Source organism: Oncorhynchus nerka, linkage group LG24 (genome assembly GCF_034236695.1).
Source record: "Oncorhynchus nerka isolate Pitt River linkage group LG24, Oner_Uvic_2.0, whole genome shotgun sequence".
Classification (NCBI taxonomy): Eukaryota; Metazoa; Chordata; class Actinopteri; order Salmoniformes; family Salmonidae; genus Oncorhynchus; species Oncorhynchus nerka.
The window spans coordinates 43,765,071-43,778,271 of NC_088419.1; the positions used below are offsets into that span (position 1 = coordinate 43,765,071).

At 43.0% G+C, this 13,201-nt stretch overlaps 1 pseudogene; it reads left to right on the top strand.

Annotated features, from left to right (window-relative positions):
* Positions 1–13,201, top strand: part of LOC115108031 (metabotropic glutamate receptor 1-like) — a 51,056-nt pseudogene that overhangs the window by 30,237 nt on the left and 7,618 nt on the right.

Genomic DNA, 13,201 nt, shown 5'->3' on the forward strand with positions numbered 1-13,201 from the left:
AAAAAGAACTATGTTCTGCTACTCTTTTGTCCCCTTCTCTCTTCGTGTGGCCTGGTCTGAATGAACGCTGTCAATGAAGGTAACAAGACAGTGAGACTATTCTAACTGACTGACATCCTTGTTGGTTGGATACAGGTTACCTCCCATCTTCCAACAGTTCTATCAGATCAGTGTGCAGCTAGAATGCACTAACACTATTGTCACGGCTAGCAGAACGCCCAAGTGTCACTGGATGAATGTCTGAACTCCTGCTCATGAGTTAATGGTTTAGTCAATCATTTTGTTTTTCCATTGTAATGAATGTTTTTTTTCTTCAGAATGAACTTGCTCTTGTTTTGATCAACCTCCCAATACAAATACAGTTCATTATCTGTGTGCTCAGTATTTTCTCTCTCTCTCTCTAGTGATGGATGGGCAGATCGAGATGAGGTGGTGGAGGGGTACGAACAGGAAGCAGAAGGTGGGATCACCATGAAGCTGCAGTCAGAGGAAGTAAAGTCATTTGATGACTACTTCCTGAAGCTGCGTTTGGACACCAACACACGGAACCCGTGGTTCCCAGAGTTCTGGCAGTACCGCTTCCAGTGCCGGCTGGCCGGACATCAACAGGAGATTAAGAAATACAAGAAAGTCTGCTTCGGTGAGAACGACTAATAAACTACACTAGGCTACCCAGAGCCATGAGGACTGAGCAGGGGTTAGGTTGGGAATCAACAAAAGCAATGGGAAGAAAATATATATACCATCATCAGATAAAGATCATACAGTATTTTCTATTGTAATAATACATGATAAGCTGAGGACAAATGAATAGTTCATCTTATTGTTTTGAACATAGGCTAGCAATTGTATGATAATGTATTGTCTCCCTTTTTTCCTTTCCAAATACTCTCTCTGCTTACGAACAAAAGGTGATCTAGGTAAATTGAGTTGTTGCCCCGCCAATGATTAACATAGTGATTACATTTAACACCTGAAATGATGCTTGATAGGCATGCGTTCAAACATTTTGTAAGAAAAAACTATTTTAAGTATTGATGTTATTGTGAGTGTACTCACCTCAACATGAAGGTATTATACATGTACTACTGTGTAATACCTCACTATCTTAAGACTTAAGTAAACCAAAATAGCTTGATCCAAGCATTCAAAACATGACAAAATTGCAGAGCAGTGTAATGTAGCTATAATTTATGTTATTATGTTATTTTCTCTTCTTAAAGATCTCCAAGGTGGTAAGTGTATATTTAGAGATTAAAGAGATGCTGACTTTACCTGCACCTGCACTGTACTGTATAAGCACTTCACTTTGGCAAGACTTGTAGAGTTTGACTGGTGCTAGCTCTGAGGATTATGTTGGCATGTTGTACTACCACTAGACCAGTGAAATAAATAGAATACTCCAAATTGGCTGCTGTGCTCAGAGAAAGCCTGGGGTAGGGTCAAATCAGTCAAACTCTAATGCAGAAACTCTTGGGTTGTTAAAAAAAAAGTACTGCAATGTGAAGAGAGATAAAGGAAGAATGAGTCACTGAAACACCCTGTTCAGTAGAACACCACTGTATGAGAGAGATGTGTTCTATATACGGTGCCTTGCAAAAGTATTCATCCCACTTGGCGTTTTTCCTATTTTGTTCCATTACAACCTGTATTTTACATTGATTTTTATTTGGATTTCATGTAATGGACAAACACACAATAGTCCAAATTGATGAAGTGAAAGGAGAAAAATAACTTGTTTAAAAAAAATCTAAAAAATAAAAAACATAGAAGTGGTGCATGCATATGTATTCACCCCCTTTGCTATGAAGCCTCTAAATAAGATCTGTTGCAACCAATTACCTTCAGAAGTCACATAATTAGTTAAAGAAAGTCCACCTGTGTGCAATCTAAGTGTCACATGATCTCAGTGTATATACACCTGTTCTGAAAGGCCCCAGAGTCTGCAACACCACTAAGCAAGGGGCACCACCAAGCAAGCGGCACCATAAAGACCAAGGAGCTGTCCAAACGGGTCAGGGGCAATGTTGTGGAGAAGTACAGATCAGGGTTGGGTTATAAAAAAATATCAGAAACTTTGAACATCCCACGGAGCACCATTAAATCCCTTATTAAAAAATGGAAAGAATATGGCACCATAAAAAACCTGACAAGAGAGGGCCGCCCACCAAAACTCACGGACCAGGCAAGGAGGGCATTAATCAGAGAGGCAACAAAGAGACCAAAGATAACCCTGAAGGAGCTGCAAAGCTCCACCGCGGAGATTGGAGTATCTGTCCATAGGACCACTTTAAGCCGTACACTCCACAGTGTGTAGGGAAGAGTGTCCAAAAAAAGCAATATCTTAAATAAATAAATAAGCAAACACAATTGGTGTTCGCCAAAAGACATATGGGAGAAGGTACTCTGGTCAGATGAGACAAAAATTTAGTTTTTTGGCCATCAAGGAAAACCTTATATCTGGCGCAAACCCAACACCTCTCATCACCCCGAGAACACTGTTGTGACGTTGTATTATTTAATGTGACGACTGTTGTTCATCAAATTATTAAAGTTTCTAATTGTGTGATTAACTGAATCAAGCAATTATTAACTCATTGACCTGGGGCACCATGGGAAAACTAGTTTCTATTGAGTTTCTATTTCCCAAATTAACTCAAAGAATATCGATTTTACAACAGCCGCTAATTAACCAGTTGCCTCTACCAATCTCGTTCTGAACGTCGTATAGCCCGTGAATCTGCACGGACCCGGGTCTCACCAATGAATTCGTACCACACCAATCTTAGTTGAATATTTATTTACTAAATAGCTAAAATGATGATAAAAGATACACATAGACAAAACACATTATAGGCTATTGATCAGAACTTAGTATAACGGGCCAACACACTATGGCGCGTGTTACCCACGATGGGAATTTCAATAGACAGAGAAAAAAGAAAGTACACAAGAGAAATATACATTTGGGTGAATTTGTCAGCTATGCTATTCTAACCCTAGCCTTGCCCCAAACTGCCACTCTTATGCGTCAGAATATAATGATGTAATTACGTGGGGATGATCTCCGAGAATTCTCTGTGTAGGCCTTCAGCTGTTCGATGACGCACTACTCCGGCGCACCTTTCTGAGAGTCCTCCCGATGTCAGTGTCCTTTTTGGCTTAGGAGTCTGTTCCCTCACCCTTTGCTCTGGAAGGGGTCTTCTGAGGACAGACAGCTCTGTAGCTCAGAGCTCACAGCATAGGAATGAAACCCTTTAGATACCACGATTCGATGGGAGATGGAGGCTAGGTGGTTCGACTTGAATTCACCCGCTTAGACATAGCTACTCATCCGTAGCTTGGGTAGAAAAGGATGACTTTGTCCTTATACTTGCGTTGCGTTCTGGGTTCGTTTACTTTTTAGACCTTGCTGCAGCTGGGGTCACGTAGTCCTGTTGTAAATTCTATACTCACAGGTTTTATACCCTTGGGTCAGAAGTGGGCGTAACCGCCTTTAGGGCAATTCTCTGGGCGTACCAAGTTAATGAGGCATGGTCTAGATTTTATTCGAATCCAATTTATTCAACTAACTTAACATTTAATCTTCCCCAAAACATTCTCTTTGATTTGGATATTTTCCATACAACGTACAATGTATAAACATCAAACATATACTAGGAAAACTCTTCACATTACAATGTTTTCGTAATACCGTCATCTATTAACCTTTTAATAACAAAACCAAAATTACATACATTTTCATATTCCATCTATCGTCATGACCACCATTGTGGCTGACGGAAACCATTGTTCCAAAGTCCCTTTATTTCATGTTTAATGTTCTCAGGCTGGTTTTCCATAATAACAGGACAAAGGAATTTGTCTGTGGCCTGAGATTTACCAGGTGCGTGAGGGGTCATAACCCCCCATCTTCAGACCCCTAGATCTCTCCTCCTCTGTTGGGGTTGAGAGATAATCTGTAGGGTTGTGGTTTCCTGTAACCTGACCTGGTCAGGACAGTCATGACAACACCATCCCCACAGTGAAGCATGGTGGTGGCAGCATGGGGATGTTTTTCATCAGCAGGGACTGGGAAACTGGTCAGAATTGAAGGAATAATGGATTGCACTAAATACAGGGAAATTCTTGAGGGAAACCTGTTTCAGTCTTCTAGAGATTTGACACTGGGACAGAGGTTCACCTTCCAGCAGGACAATGACCCTAAGCATACTGCTAAAGCAATACTCGAGTGGTTTAAGGGGAAACATTTATAATGTCTTGGAATGGCCTAGTCAAAGCCCAGACCTCAATCCAATTGAGAATCTGTTGTATGACTTAAAGGTCGCTGTACACAAGCAGAACCAAGCCAACTTGAAGGAGCTGGAGCAGTTTTGCCTTGAAGAATGGGCTAGATGTGCCAAGTTTATAGAGACATAACCCAAGAGATTTGCAGCTGTAATTTGAAACTGCAAAAAGTGGCTCTACAAAGTTTTGCCTTTAGGGGGTGAATAGTTATGCACGCTCAAGTTCTGTTTTTTTGTCTTATTTCTTGTTTGTTTCACCCCCAAAAATATTTTGCATCATCAAAGTGGTAGGCATGTTGTCTAAATCAAATCATACAAACCCCCCAAATGTCCATTTTAATTTCATGCTGTAATGCAACAAAATAGGAAAAATGCCAAGGGGGGTGAATGCTTTCGCAAACCACTGTAGATTATCCCCTCTGCTGACTTTCTGCATGATCACCACAGACAAAAGACGGCATTTTTCTGAATGTATTGAGAAACAATGGGAAAAGAAGGAGAGAAAATGTATGAGATTTAAGCCGTTGTAAGAAGAAAACAAATATGGAGTGGCACCTCAGGTACGGTATGATAGAAGGGTGAATGAATATCTCTTTTTTTAAATGTCCCTATTAGTGCTATGGTTGCCATATTCCCTGTGCTTGACAATGCTTTCAGCTGGCTAACCAAAAATGTGTGTTACACAATATGGTGTCCACAGACTTTACTGTTGCTTCCTCAAGATTCCTCCATCTTCTGTATCCTTTTGGGGAAAAATTAATAAGCTTCTGGACACCTTATTGTGATCTACTGTATAGTGTGTGCCAGTTATTTTGTGCTGCAAAAGAGAGATGTTTTGTTGTATTTTTTAAATCAAATTATAGTTCCAAACTCAGTTGTTTATCGGTTGAGTGAGAAGGAAGTTGTACAATTCTCTTGCCGTACAATATTATGTGTGCCTACATTTACACATTGATATGGCACTGTAAATCCAGCACAAACAAACAAAATGGCCACAGTCCTCAGAAAAACAACATCAACCAATTCCAAACCACCATTTTGACATTCTGGTAATTTCCCACTAATCCCCAGGCAATGAGAGTCTTCATGAGAACTACGTCCAGGACAGTAAGATGGGCTTCGTCATCAATGCTATCTATGCCATGGCCCACGGCCTCCATGACATGCACAGTGAGCTGTGCCCTGGCCAGCCAGGCCTGTGTGAGGCCATGGACCCCATTGACGGCAGCAAGCTGCTGGAGTACCTGCTCAAGACCACCTTCAGAGGGGTGTCAGGGGAGGATGTGTACTTCGACGAGAACGGGGACACTCCTGGCAGGTGAGGAGCGAGACGGGGAGGGGGAGGGGGCAGAATGTTGAGATGGAGAATTGTTGGTGAGCTGGCACACACCCAGAGAAAATTATTTAGTGAAGAGGTGCTGACTAACGGAGAATGAACTGGAAGATATAAAAACAAATGTTTTTTTTTTACCCAAAAATTACTGGGAGGTTATACAGTGGCTTACGAAAGTATTCACCCCCCCTTGGCATTTTTCCTATTTTGTTGCCTTAGAACCTGGAATTAAAATTGATTTTTGGGTGGTTTGTATCATTTAATGCAAAATATTTTTTATTGTGACACAAACAAGAAATAAGACAAAATAAATGAAAACTTGAGTGTGCATCACTATTCAACCCCCCAGTCAATACTTTGTAGAGCCACCTTTTGCAGCAATTACAGCTGCAAGTCTCTTGGTATGTCTCTATAAGCTTGGTACATCTAGCCACTGAGATTTTTGCCCATTCTTCAAGGCAAAACTGCTCCAGCTCCTTTATTTTGTGTCGGTTTCGCTGGTGTACAGCAATCTTTAAGTCATACCACAGATTCTCAATTGGATTGAGGTCTGGGCTTTGACTAGACAATTCCAAGACATTTAAATGTTTCCCCTTAAACCACTCAAGTGTTGCTTTAGCAGTATGCTTAGGGTCATTGTCCTGCTGGAAGGTGAACCTCCATGCCAGTCTCAAATCTCTGGAAGACTGAAACAAGTTTCCCTCAAGAATTTCCCTGTATTTAGCGCCATCCATTATTCCTTCAATTCTGACCAGGTTTCCAGTCCCTGCCGATGAAAACTTCCCCACAGCATGATGCTGCCACCACCAAGCTTCACTGTGGGGATGGTGTTCTCGGGTGGTGAGAGGTGTTGGGTTTTTGCCAGACATAGGGTTTTCCTTGATGGCCTAAAAACAACATTTTAGTCTCATCTGACCAGAGTACCTCTTCCCCATGTTTGGGAGAGTCTCCCACATGCCTTTTGGCGAACACCAAACATGTTTACTTATTTTTTTCTTTAGGAAATTGATTTTTTTTCTGGTCACTCTTCTGTATACCCCAGCTCTGTGGAGTGTGCGGCTTAAAGTGGTCCTCTGGACAGATACTCCAATCTCTGCTGTGGAGCTTTGCAGCTCCTTCATGGTTATCTTTTGTCTCTTTGTTGCCTCTCTGGTTAATGCCCTCCTTGCCTGGTCCATGAGTTCTGGTGGGCAGCCCTCTCTTGGCAGGTTTGTTGTGGTGCCAAATTCTTTCAATTTTTTTAAATAATGAATTTAATGGTGCTCTGTGGGATGTTGAAAGTGTCTGATATTTTTTTATAACCCAACCCTGATCTGTACTTCTCCACAACTTTGTCCCTGACCTGTTTGGAGAGCTCCTTGGTCTTCATGGTGCCGCTTGCTTGGTGTAGTCACTTGCTTGGTGGTGTTGCAGACTTTGGGGCCTTTCAGAAAAGGTGTATATATACTGAGATCATGTGACAGATCATGTGACACTTAAATAAAGTCAACCTGTGTGCAATCTAACTAATTATGTGACTACTGAAGGTAATTGGTTGCACCATATCTTATTTAGAGGCTTCATTGCAAAGGGGGTGAATACATACTTACTCACCACTTTTCCAGTTTTTTTAAATGAACATTTCGAAGTTATTTTTTTCAATTCACTTCACCAATTTGGAGTATTTTGTGTATGTCCATTACATGAAATTCAAATAAAAATACATTTAAATTACAGGTTGTAATGCAACAAAATAGGAAAAATGCCAAGTGGGATGAATACTTTCACAAGGCACTGTAGATATGAAGTGTGCGACTCTGTTTTTACAGAGCAGATTTTGTGTGAAATGACTATGAACACACATGCATGGGCATACATACACATACTGTACATGGACACACACAAACACACACACACACACACACACATACACAGAGCATGTGGAATCATAATCATAATGGGCTGCGACTGGAACAGATTAAATGCATCTGTGTGCTGCAGCAGTCATTTCTACTTACAGCGTGTGCAGTCAGTCCTCTCAGTGTCACAAATCAAATCTATCCCTGACAGACAGGTGAAAAATAGCCCCAGTCACCTGTTATTCAGCCAGAGGTCACGGCTAGTACTCATGCTACCACAATCACAATAGATCTAGATTCTGTGCACTGGTAAGTGTCTTTACATGAAAAACGTCTAACTATATTGAATGTAAGATGTTAAAGTAATTTTGGATAAAGGGGTCTGCTCTAAGCAAGGGACTTGTTATCATTAAGATAACTGCTTCTTATTTACTTTTTCTTTCTCCCTTTATCTCCATTTCTTGACCTTGCTCTGTTTTTCTCTCGCTCTCCCATAATCTCTCTCTGTGCCTCTCCCCCTCTTTCACCCCCTCCATCCATCTCCCACCTATCTCTTTAACTCTCTTTCTCCCATAATCTCTCTCTGTGCCTCTCCCCCTCTTTCACCCCCTCCACCCATCTCCCACCTATCTCCTCTCCCCCTTTTACCCCCTCCATCCATCTCCCACCTATCTCCTCTCCCCCTCTTTTACCCCCTCCATCCATCTCCCACCTATCTCTTTAACTGTCTCACACCCCTTCACCCTATCTTCTCTCCCCCTCCCAGGTATGACATCATGAACCTGCAGAGTGTGGGTGACGGTAGCTATGACTACCAGCAGGTGGGCTCGTGGCACGAGGGCATCCTGAACATCGATGACTGGAAGCTGTGGATGAACAACAGCGACATGGTCCGTTCCGTCTGCAGTGAGCCCTGCTCCAGGGGACAGATCAAGGTACAGACACAACTGGGCCAAACCAGTCTAAGCCAGGCTGGACCAGGCTGGTTTAGGAAAGGTCCTGAACCAGTCCATCAGGAATTCCCAGGACCCAGTTTCATAGAGAACTGCTCTGTCTGTGTTTCCGCTCTGATGCTTTTGTTTAATTTGAACTAAGTTATCTCTGTAAATTGATCCCTAGTCCAGGAATGTATGTGCAGATTTCATCCTTGGTTGAAAAGGGTTGATTTTCATTGTGTTTTAACACAATGTTGTGGAGCCTTCACTATCTTGAGGAAACACCTTGAGTCTCTCCAACCAGGGCCAGTATTATTCAGCCTGGCCAATAGCCCCCATAGGGTGCATGTAGACTCTCCTGTCTGCTTTAGCGGGGCCTTCTAACATTTTGTTTACTGCCCTGTGCTGTGCATCACCCTGTTTTGCATATCACAACGCAGAGAACATCCACTTTAGGAACAGGATAATGTAAATGCAACGGAGCTTGTCTTTTGGAATATCATTTGTGCTCGACTAAGGGAAAACTTTTACACCATAGGTTCTTATAATATGCACCAGAATTGACTAATTTGTTTTAGAGAAGGGCCTAAAAATGCCCCATCAAAGCCATATTAGATGCTAATTACCCGTCTTTATATCTGATTGGGGTTGTGACTTCTGGCGTTGACCCCTGACCTCTGTGTGATCAGGTGATCAGGAAGGGTGAGGTGAGCTGCTGCTGGATCTGCACCACCTGTAAGGACAATGAGATCCTCCGGGATGAGTTCACCTGTCAGGCCTGTGACCTGGGCTGGTGGCCCGATGATGATCTGGAAGGTAACTTACTAACAGGACACAATCTATCTATGTGCCATGATGACTGACTACGGCCTCTACCTGGCTGTAGCTGCCCCTGCCCTCATCTCCTCCAACACCCACCTCACTAGTCTTCCAATCCACCATCACACACTGACAGTTTTCGCCCAAGTTTTTTTGTAAACTCAGTCCCCAACACTCTGCAACCTGCTCCCTGCTTGGTTCTCCCTGTGAAGGGACTGCAAATATCTGTCTATTCTTCCCCATTCCTTGCTAATGTTCTGATTTCTATGGCCCTTTATTCTCTTTGTGCCACCAAAAGACATGACTCTCTGCGCCATATACTATGTGTATACTATACCATACTATGTTCCTCTATATTAATTTAGGAGCGGCCTAAATCGTTACCGCCACTCCAAAAAGTATGATATATATATATATATGATATTTCTGCCAAGATCCACTTTTAAAGGGATAGTGCCAGATTTGAGAAATTAAGCCCTTTTTCTACTTAGCCAGAGTCAAATGAACTCATGGATGCAGTTTGAATTAAGTTGCTAACTAGCATTAGCGCAATGACTTTTTTTTTTTTTCATTTTTTTTTTCACCTTTATTTAACCAGGTAGGCTAGTTGAGAACAAGTTCTCATTTGCAACTGCGACCTGGCCAAGATAAAGCATAGCAGTGTGAGCAGACAACACAGAGTTACACATGGAGTAAACAATTAACAAGTCAATAACACAGTAGGAAAGAAAAATGGGAGTCTATATACATTGTGTGCAAAAGGCATGAGGTAGACGAATAATTACAATTTTGCAGATTAACACTGGAGTGATAAATGATCAGATGGTCATGTACAGGTAGAGATATTGGTGTGCAAAAGAGCAGAAAAGTAAATAAATAAAAATGGGTGGGCTATTTGCCGATAGACTATGTACAGCTGCAGCGATCGGTTAGCTGCTCATATAGCAGATGTTTGAAGTTGGTGAGGGAGATAAAAGTCTCCAACTTCAGCGATTTTTGCAATTCGTTCCAGTCACAGGCAGCAGAGAACTGGAACGAAAGGCGGCCAAATGAGGTGTTGGCTTTAGGGATGATCAGATCAGATGATCAGTGAGATACACCTGCTGGAGCGCGTGCTACGGATGGGTGTTGCCATCGTGACCAGTGAACTGAGATAAGGCGGCGCTTTACCTAGCATGGACTTGTAGATGACCTGGAGCCAGTGGGTCTGGCGACGAATATGTAGCGAGGGCCAGCCGACTAGAGCGTACAAGTCGCAGTGGTGGGTGGTATAAGGTGCTTTAGTGACAAAATGGCACTGTGGCCTTAGCTTTCCTGACTGACTGCGTGTATTGGTTCCTGACTTCCCTGAACAGTTGCATATCGCGGGGACTGTTCGATGCTATTGCAGTCCGCCACAGGATGTTTTTGTGCTGGTCGAGGGCAGTCAGGTCTGGAGTGAACCAAGGGCTATATCTGTTCTTAGTTCTGCATTTTTTGAACGGAGCATGCTTATCTAAAATGGTGAGGAAGTTACTTTTAAAGAATGACCAGGCATCCTCAACTGACGGGATGAGGTCAATGTCCTTCCAGGATACCTGGGCCAGGTCGATTAGAAAGGCCTGCTCACAGAAGTGATTTAGGGAGCGTTTGACAGTGATGAGGGGTGGTCGTTTGACTGCGGCTCCGTAGCGGATACAGGCAATGAGGCAGTGATCGCTGAGATCCTGGTTGAAGACAGTGGAGGTGTATTTGGAGGGCCAGTTGGTCAGGATGACGTCTATGAGGGTGTCCTTGTTTACAGATTTAGGGTTGTACCTGGTGGGTTCCTTGATGATTTGTGTGAGATTGAGGGCATCTAGCTTAGATTGTAGGACTGCCGGGGTGTTAAGCATATCCCAGTTTAGGTCACCTAACAGAACAAACTCTGAAGCTAGATGGGGGGCAATCAATTCACAAATGGTGTCCAGGGCACAGCTGGGTGCTGAGGGGGGTCGGTAGCAGGCGGCAACAGTGAGAGACTTATTTCTGGAGAGAGTAATTTTCAAGATTAGTAGTTCGAACTGTTTGGGTATGGACCTGGAAAGTATGACATTACTTTGCAGGCTATCTCTGCAGTAGACTGCAACTCCTCCCCCTCTGGCAGTTCTATCTTGACGGAAAATGTTATAGTTGGGTATGGAAATCTCAGAATTTTTGGTGGCCTTCCTGAGCCAGGATTCAGACACGGCAAGGACATCAGGGTTAGCAGAGTGTGCTAAAGCAGTGAGTAAAACAAACTTAGGGAGGAGGCTTCTGATGTTGACATGCATGAAACCAAGGCTTTTTCGATCACAGAAGTCAACAAATGAGGGTGCCTGGGGACATGCAGGGCCTGGGTTTACCTCCACATCACCCGCGGAACAGAGGAGGAGTAGTATGAGGGTGCGGCTAAAGGCTATCAAAACTGGTCGCCTAGAGCGTTGGGGACAGAGAATGAAAGGAGCAGATTTCTGGGCATGGTAGAATATATTCAGGGCATAATGCGCAGACAGGGGTATGGTGGGGTGCGGGTACAGCGGAGGTAAGCCCAGGCACTGGGTGATGATGAGAGAGGTTGTATCTCTGGACATGCTGGTTGTAATGGGTGAGATCACCGCATGTGTGGGAGGTGGGACAAAGGAGGTATCAGGGGTATGAAGAGTGGAACTAGGGGCTCCATTGTAAACTAAAACAATGATAACTAACCTGAACAACAGTATACAAGGCATATTGACATTTGAGAGAGACATACAGTAATCACAGGTGTTGAATTGGGAGAGGTAGCTAAAACAGTAGCTAAAACAGTAGGTGAGACAACAACAGCTAATCAGCTAGCACAACAACAGCAGGTAAAATGGCGTTGGCTAGGCAGGGAGGGTCGGATTAACTACACACAGAGCCTGAGTGCGGCTGGGGCCGACAGATAAAACATAAACAAGCAGAATGGAGTACCGTGATTAATGGACAGTCTAGCATGCATCAGCTATGTAGCCAAGTGATCAGTGTCCAGGGGGGCAGCGGTGGATGGGGCAGGGAAGCTGGACTGGCGAGTGTTATCCAGGTTAAAAAACAGTTAGCAGTGGCTAACAATGACTAAATAGCTTGTAGCTAGTTAGCTGGTTAGCTTCTGGAGGTTCTTGAGTCCGGGGATTAAAAAAATAATAGGTCCGTTATGCTCTGGTTGGAGTCGCATTGTTCGAACTGGCGAGAGCTTTCCGAGCTAAAGGTTAGCTGATGACCGGTTAGCTGAAGACCGCTAGCAATGGTTTGCTGACTGATAGCTGGTAGCTAGCTGGCTAGCTTCAGTTGAGGGGTTCCGGATCCAAAGTAGATATAAATACTTTAGAAGAAAACAGCTACATTGGGTGAGGCGGGTTGCAGGAGAGTATTTAGAAGTTGAGGTTTAACAAAATGTTTTAAAAGATATGCGAAGAAAAATATGTTAAAAAAATATTTAAAAAACGATATATACAAGGGACACGACACGACAAGACGTTCGACTGCTACGCCATCTTAAAAGTCTATGGGACAGCTAGCATGGTACCATAGACTTCCAGGCATTGTGCTAATGCTAGTTTGCAATGGCTCACAAAACTACCTTCAACTTCATTCAAACTGTTCATTTGACTCTGGGTAAGTAGAAAAAAAGGCTTGATTGCCAAAATCTCACCCTAACCCAGTAACATTTCAACATATATCTGTAGCAAAACAGAGTGAGCAGTGGTGGACAGTAGCCAATAGGCTATTGTGGCTATCTGATCATAATGTAGGCCTACCAACAGAACCAATGGAGCAAATCCCATAACATGCACATGGAAATAACTTTTGATTTACATGATAAAGCCTACAGTAGCCTATACGTGTTGTTCAAGAAACCACTTTATGAAATGTATTATTATTACCCCCTCTGCCTATTGGCTTATTTGCATAATCAAGCCTTTCTCAAAATACAACACTGCCCATTTAATTAAAACAAGCTTTTCAAAGACC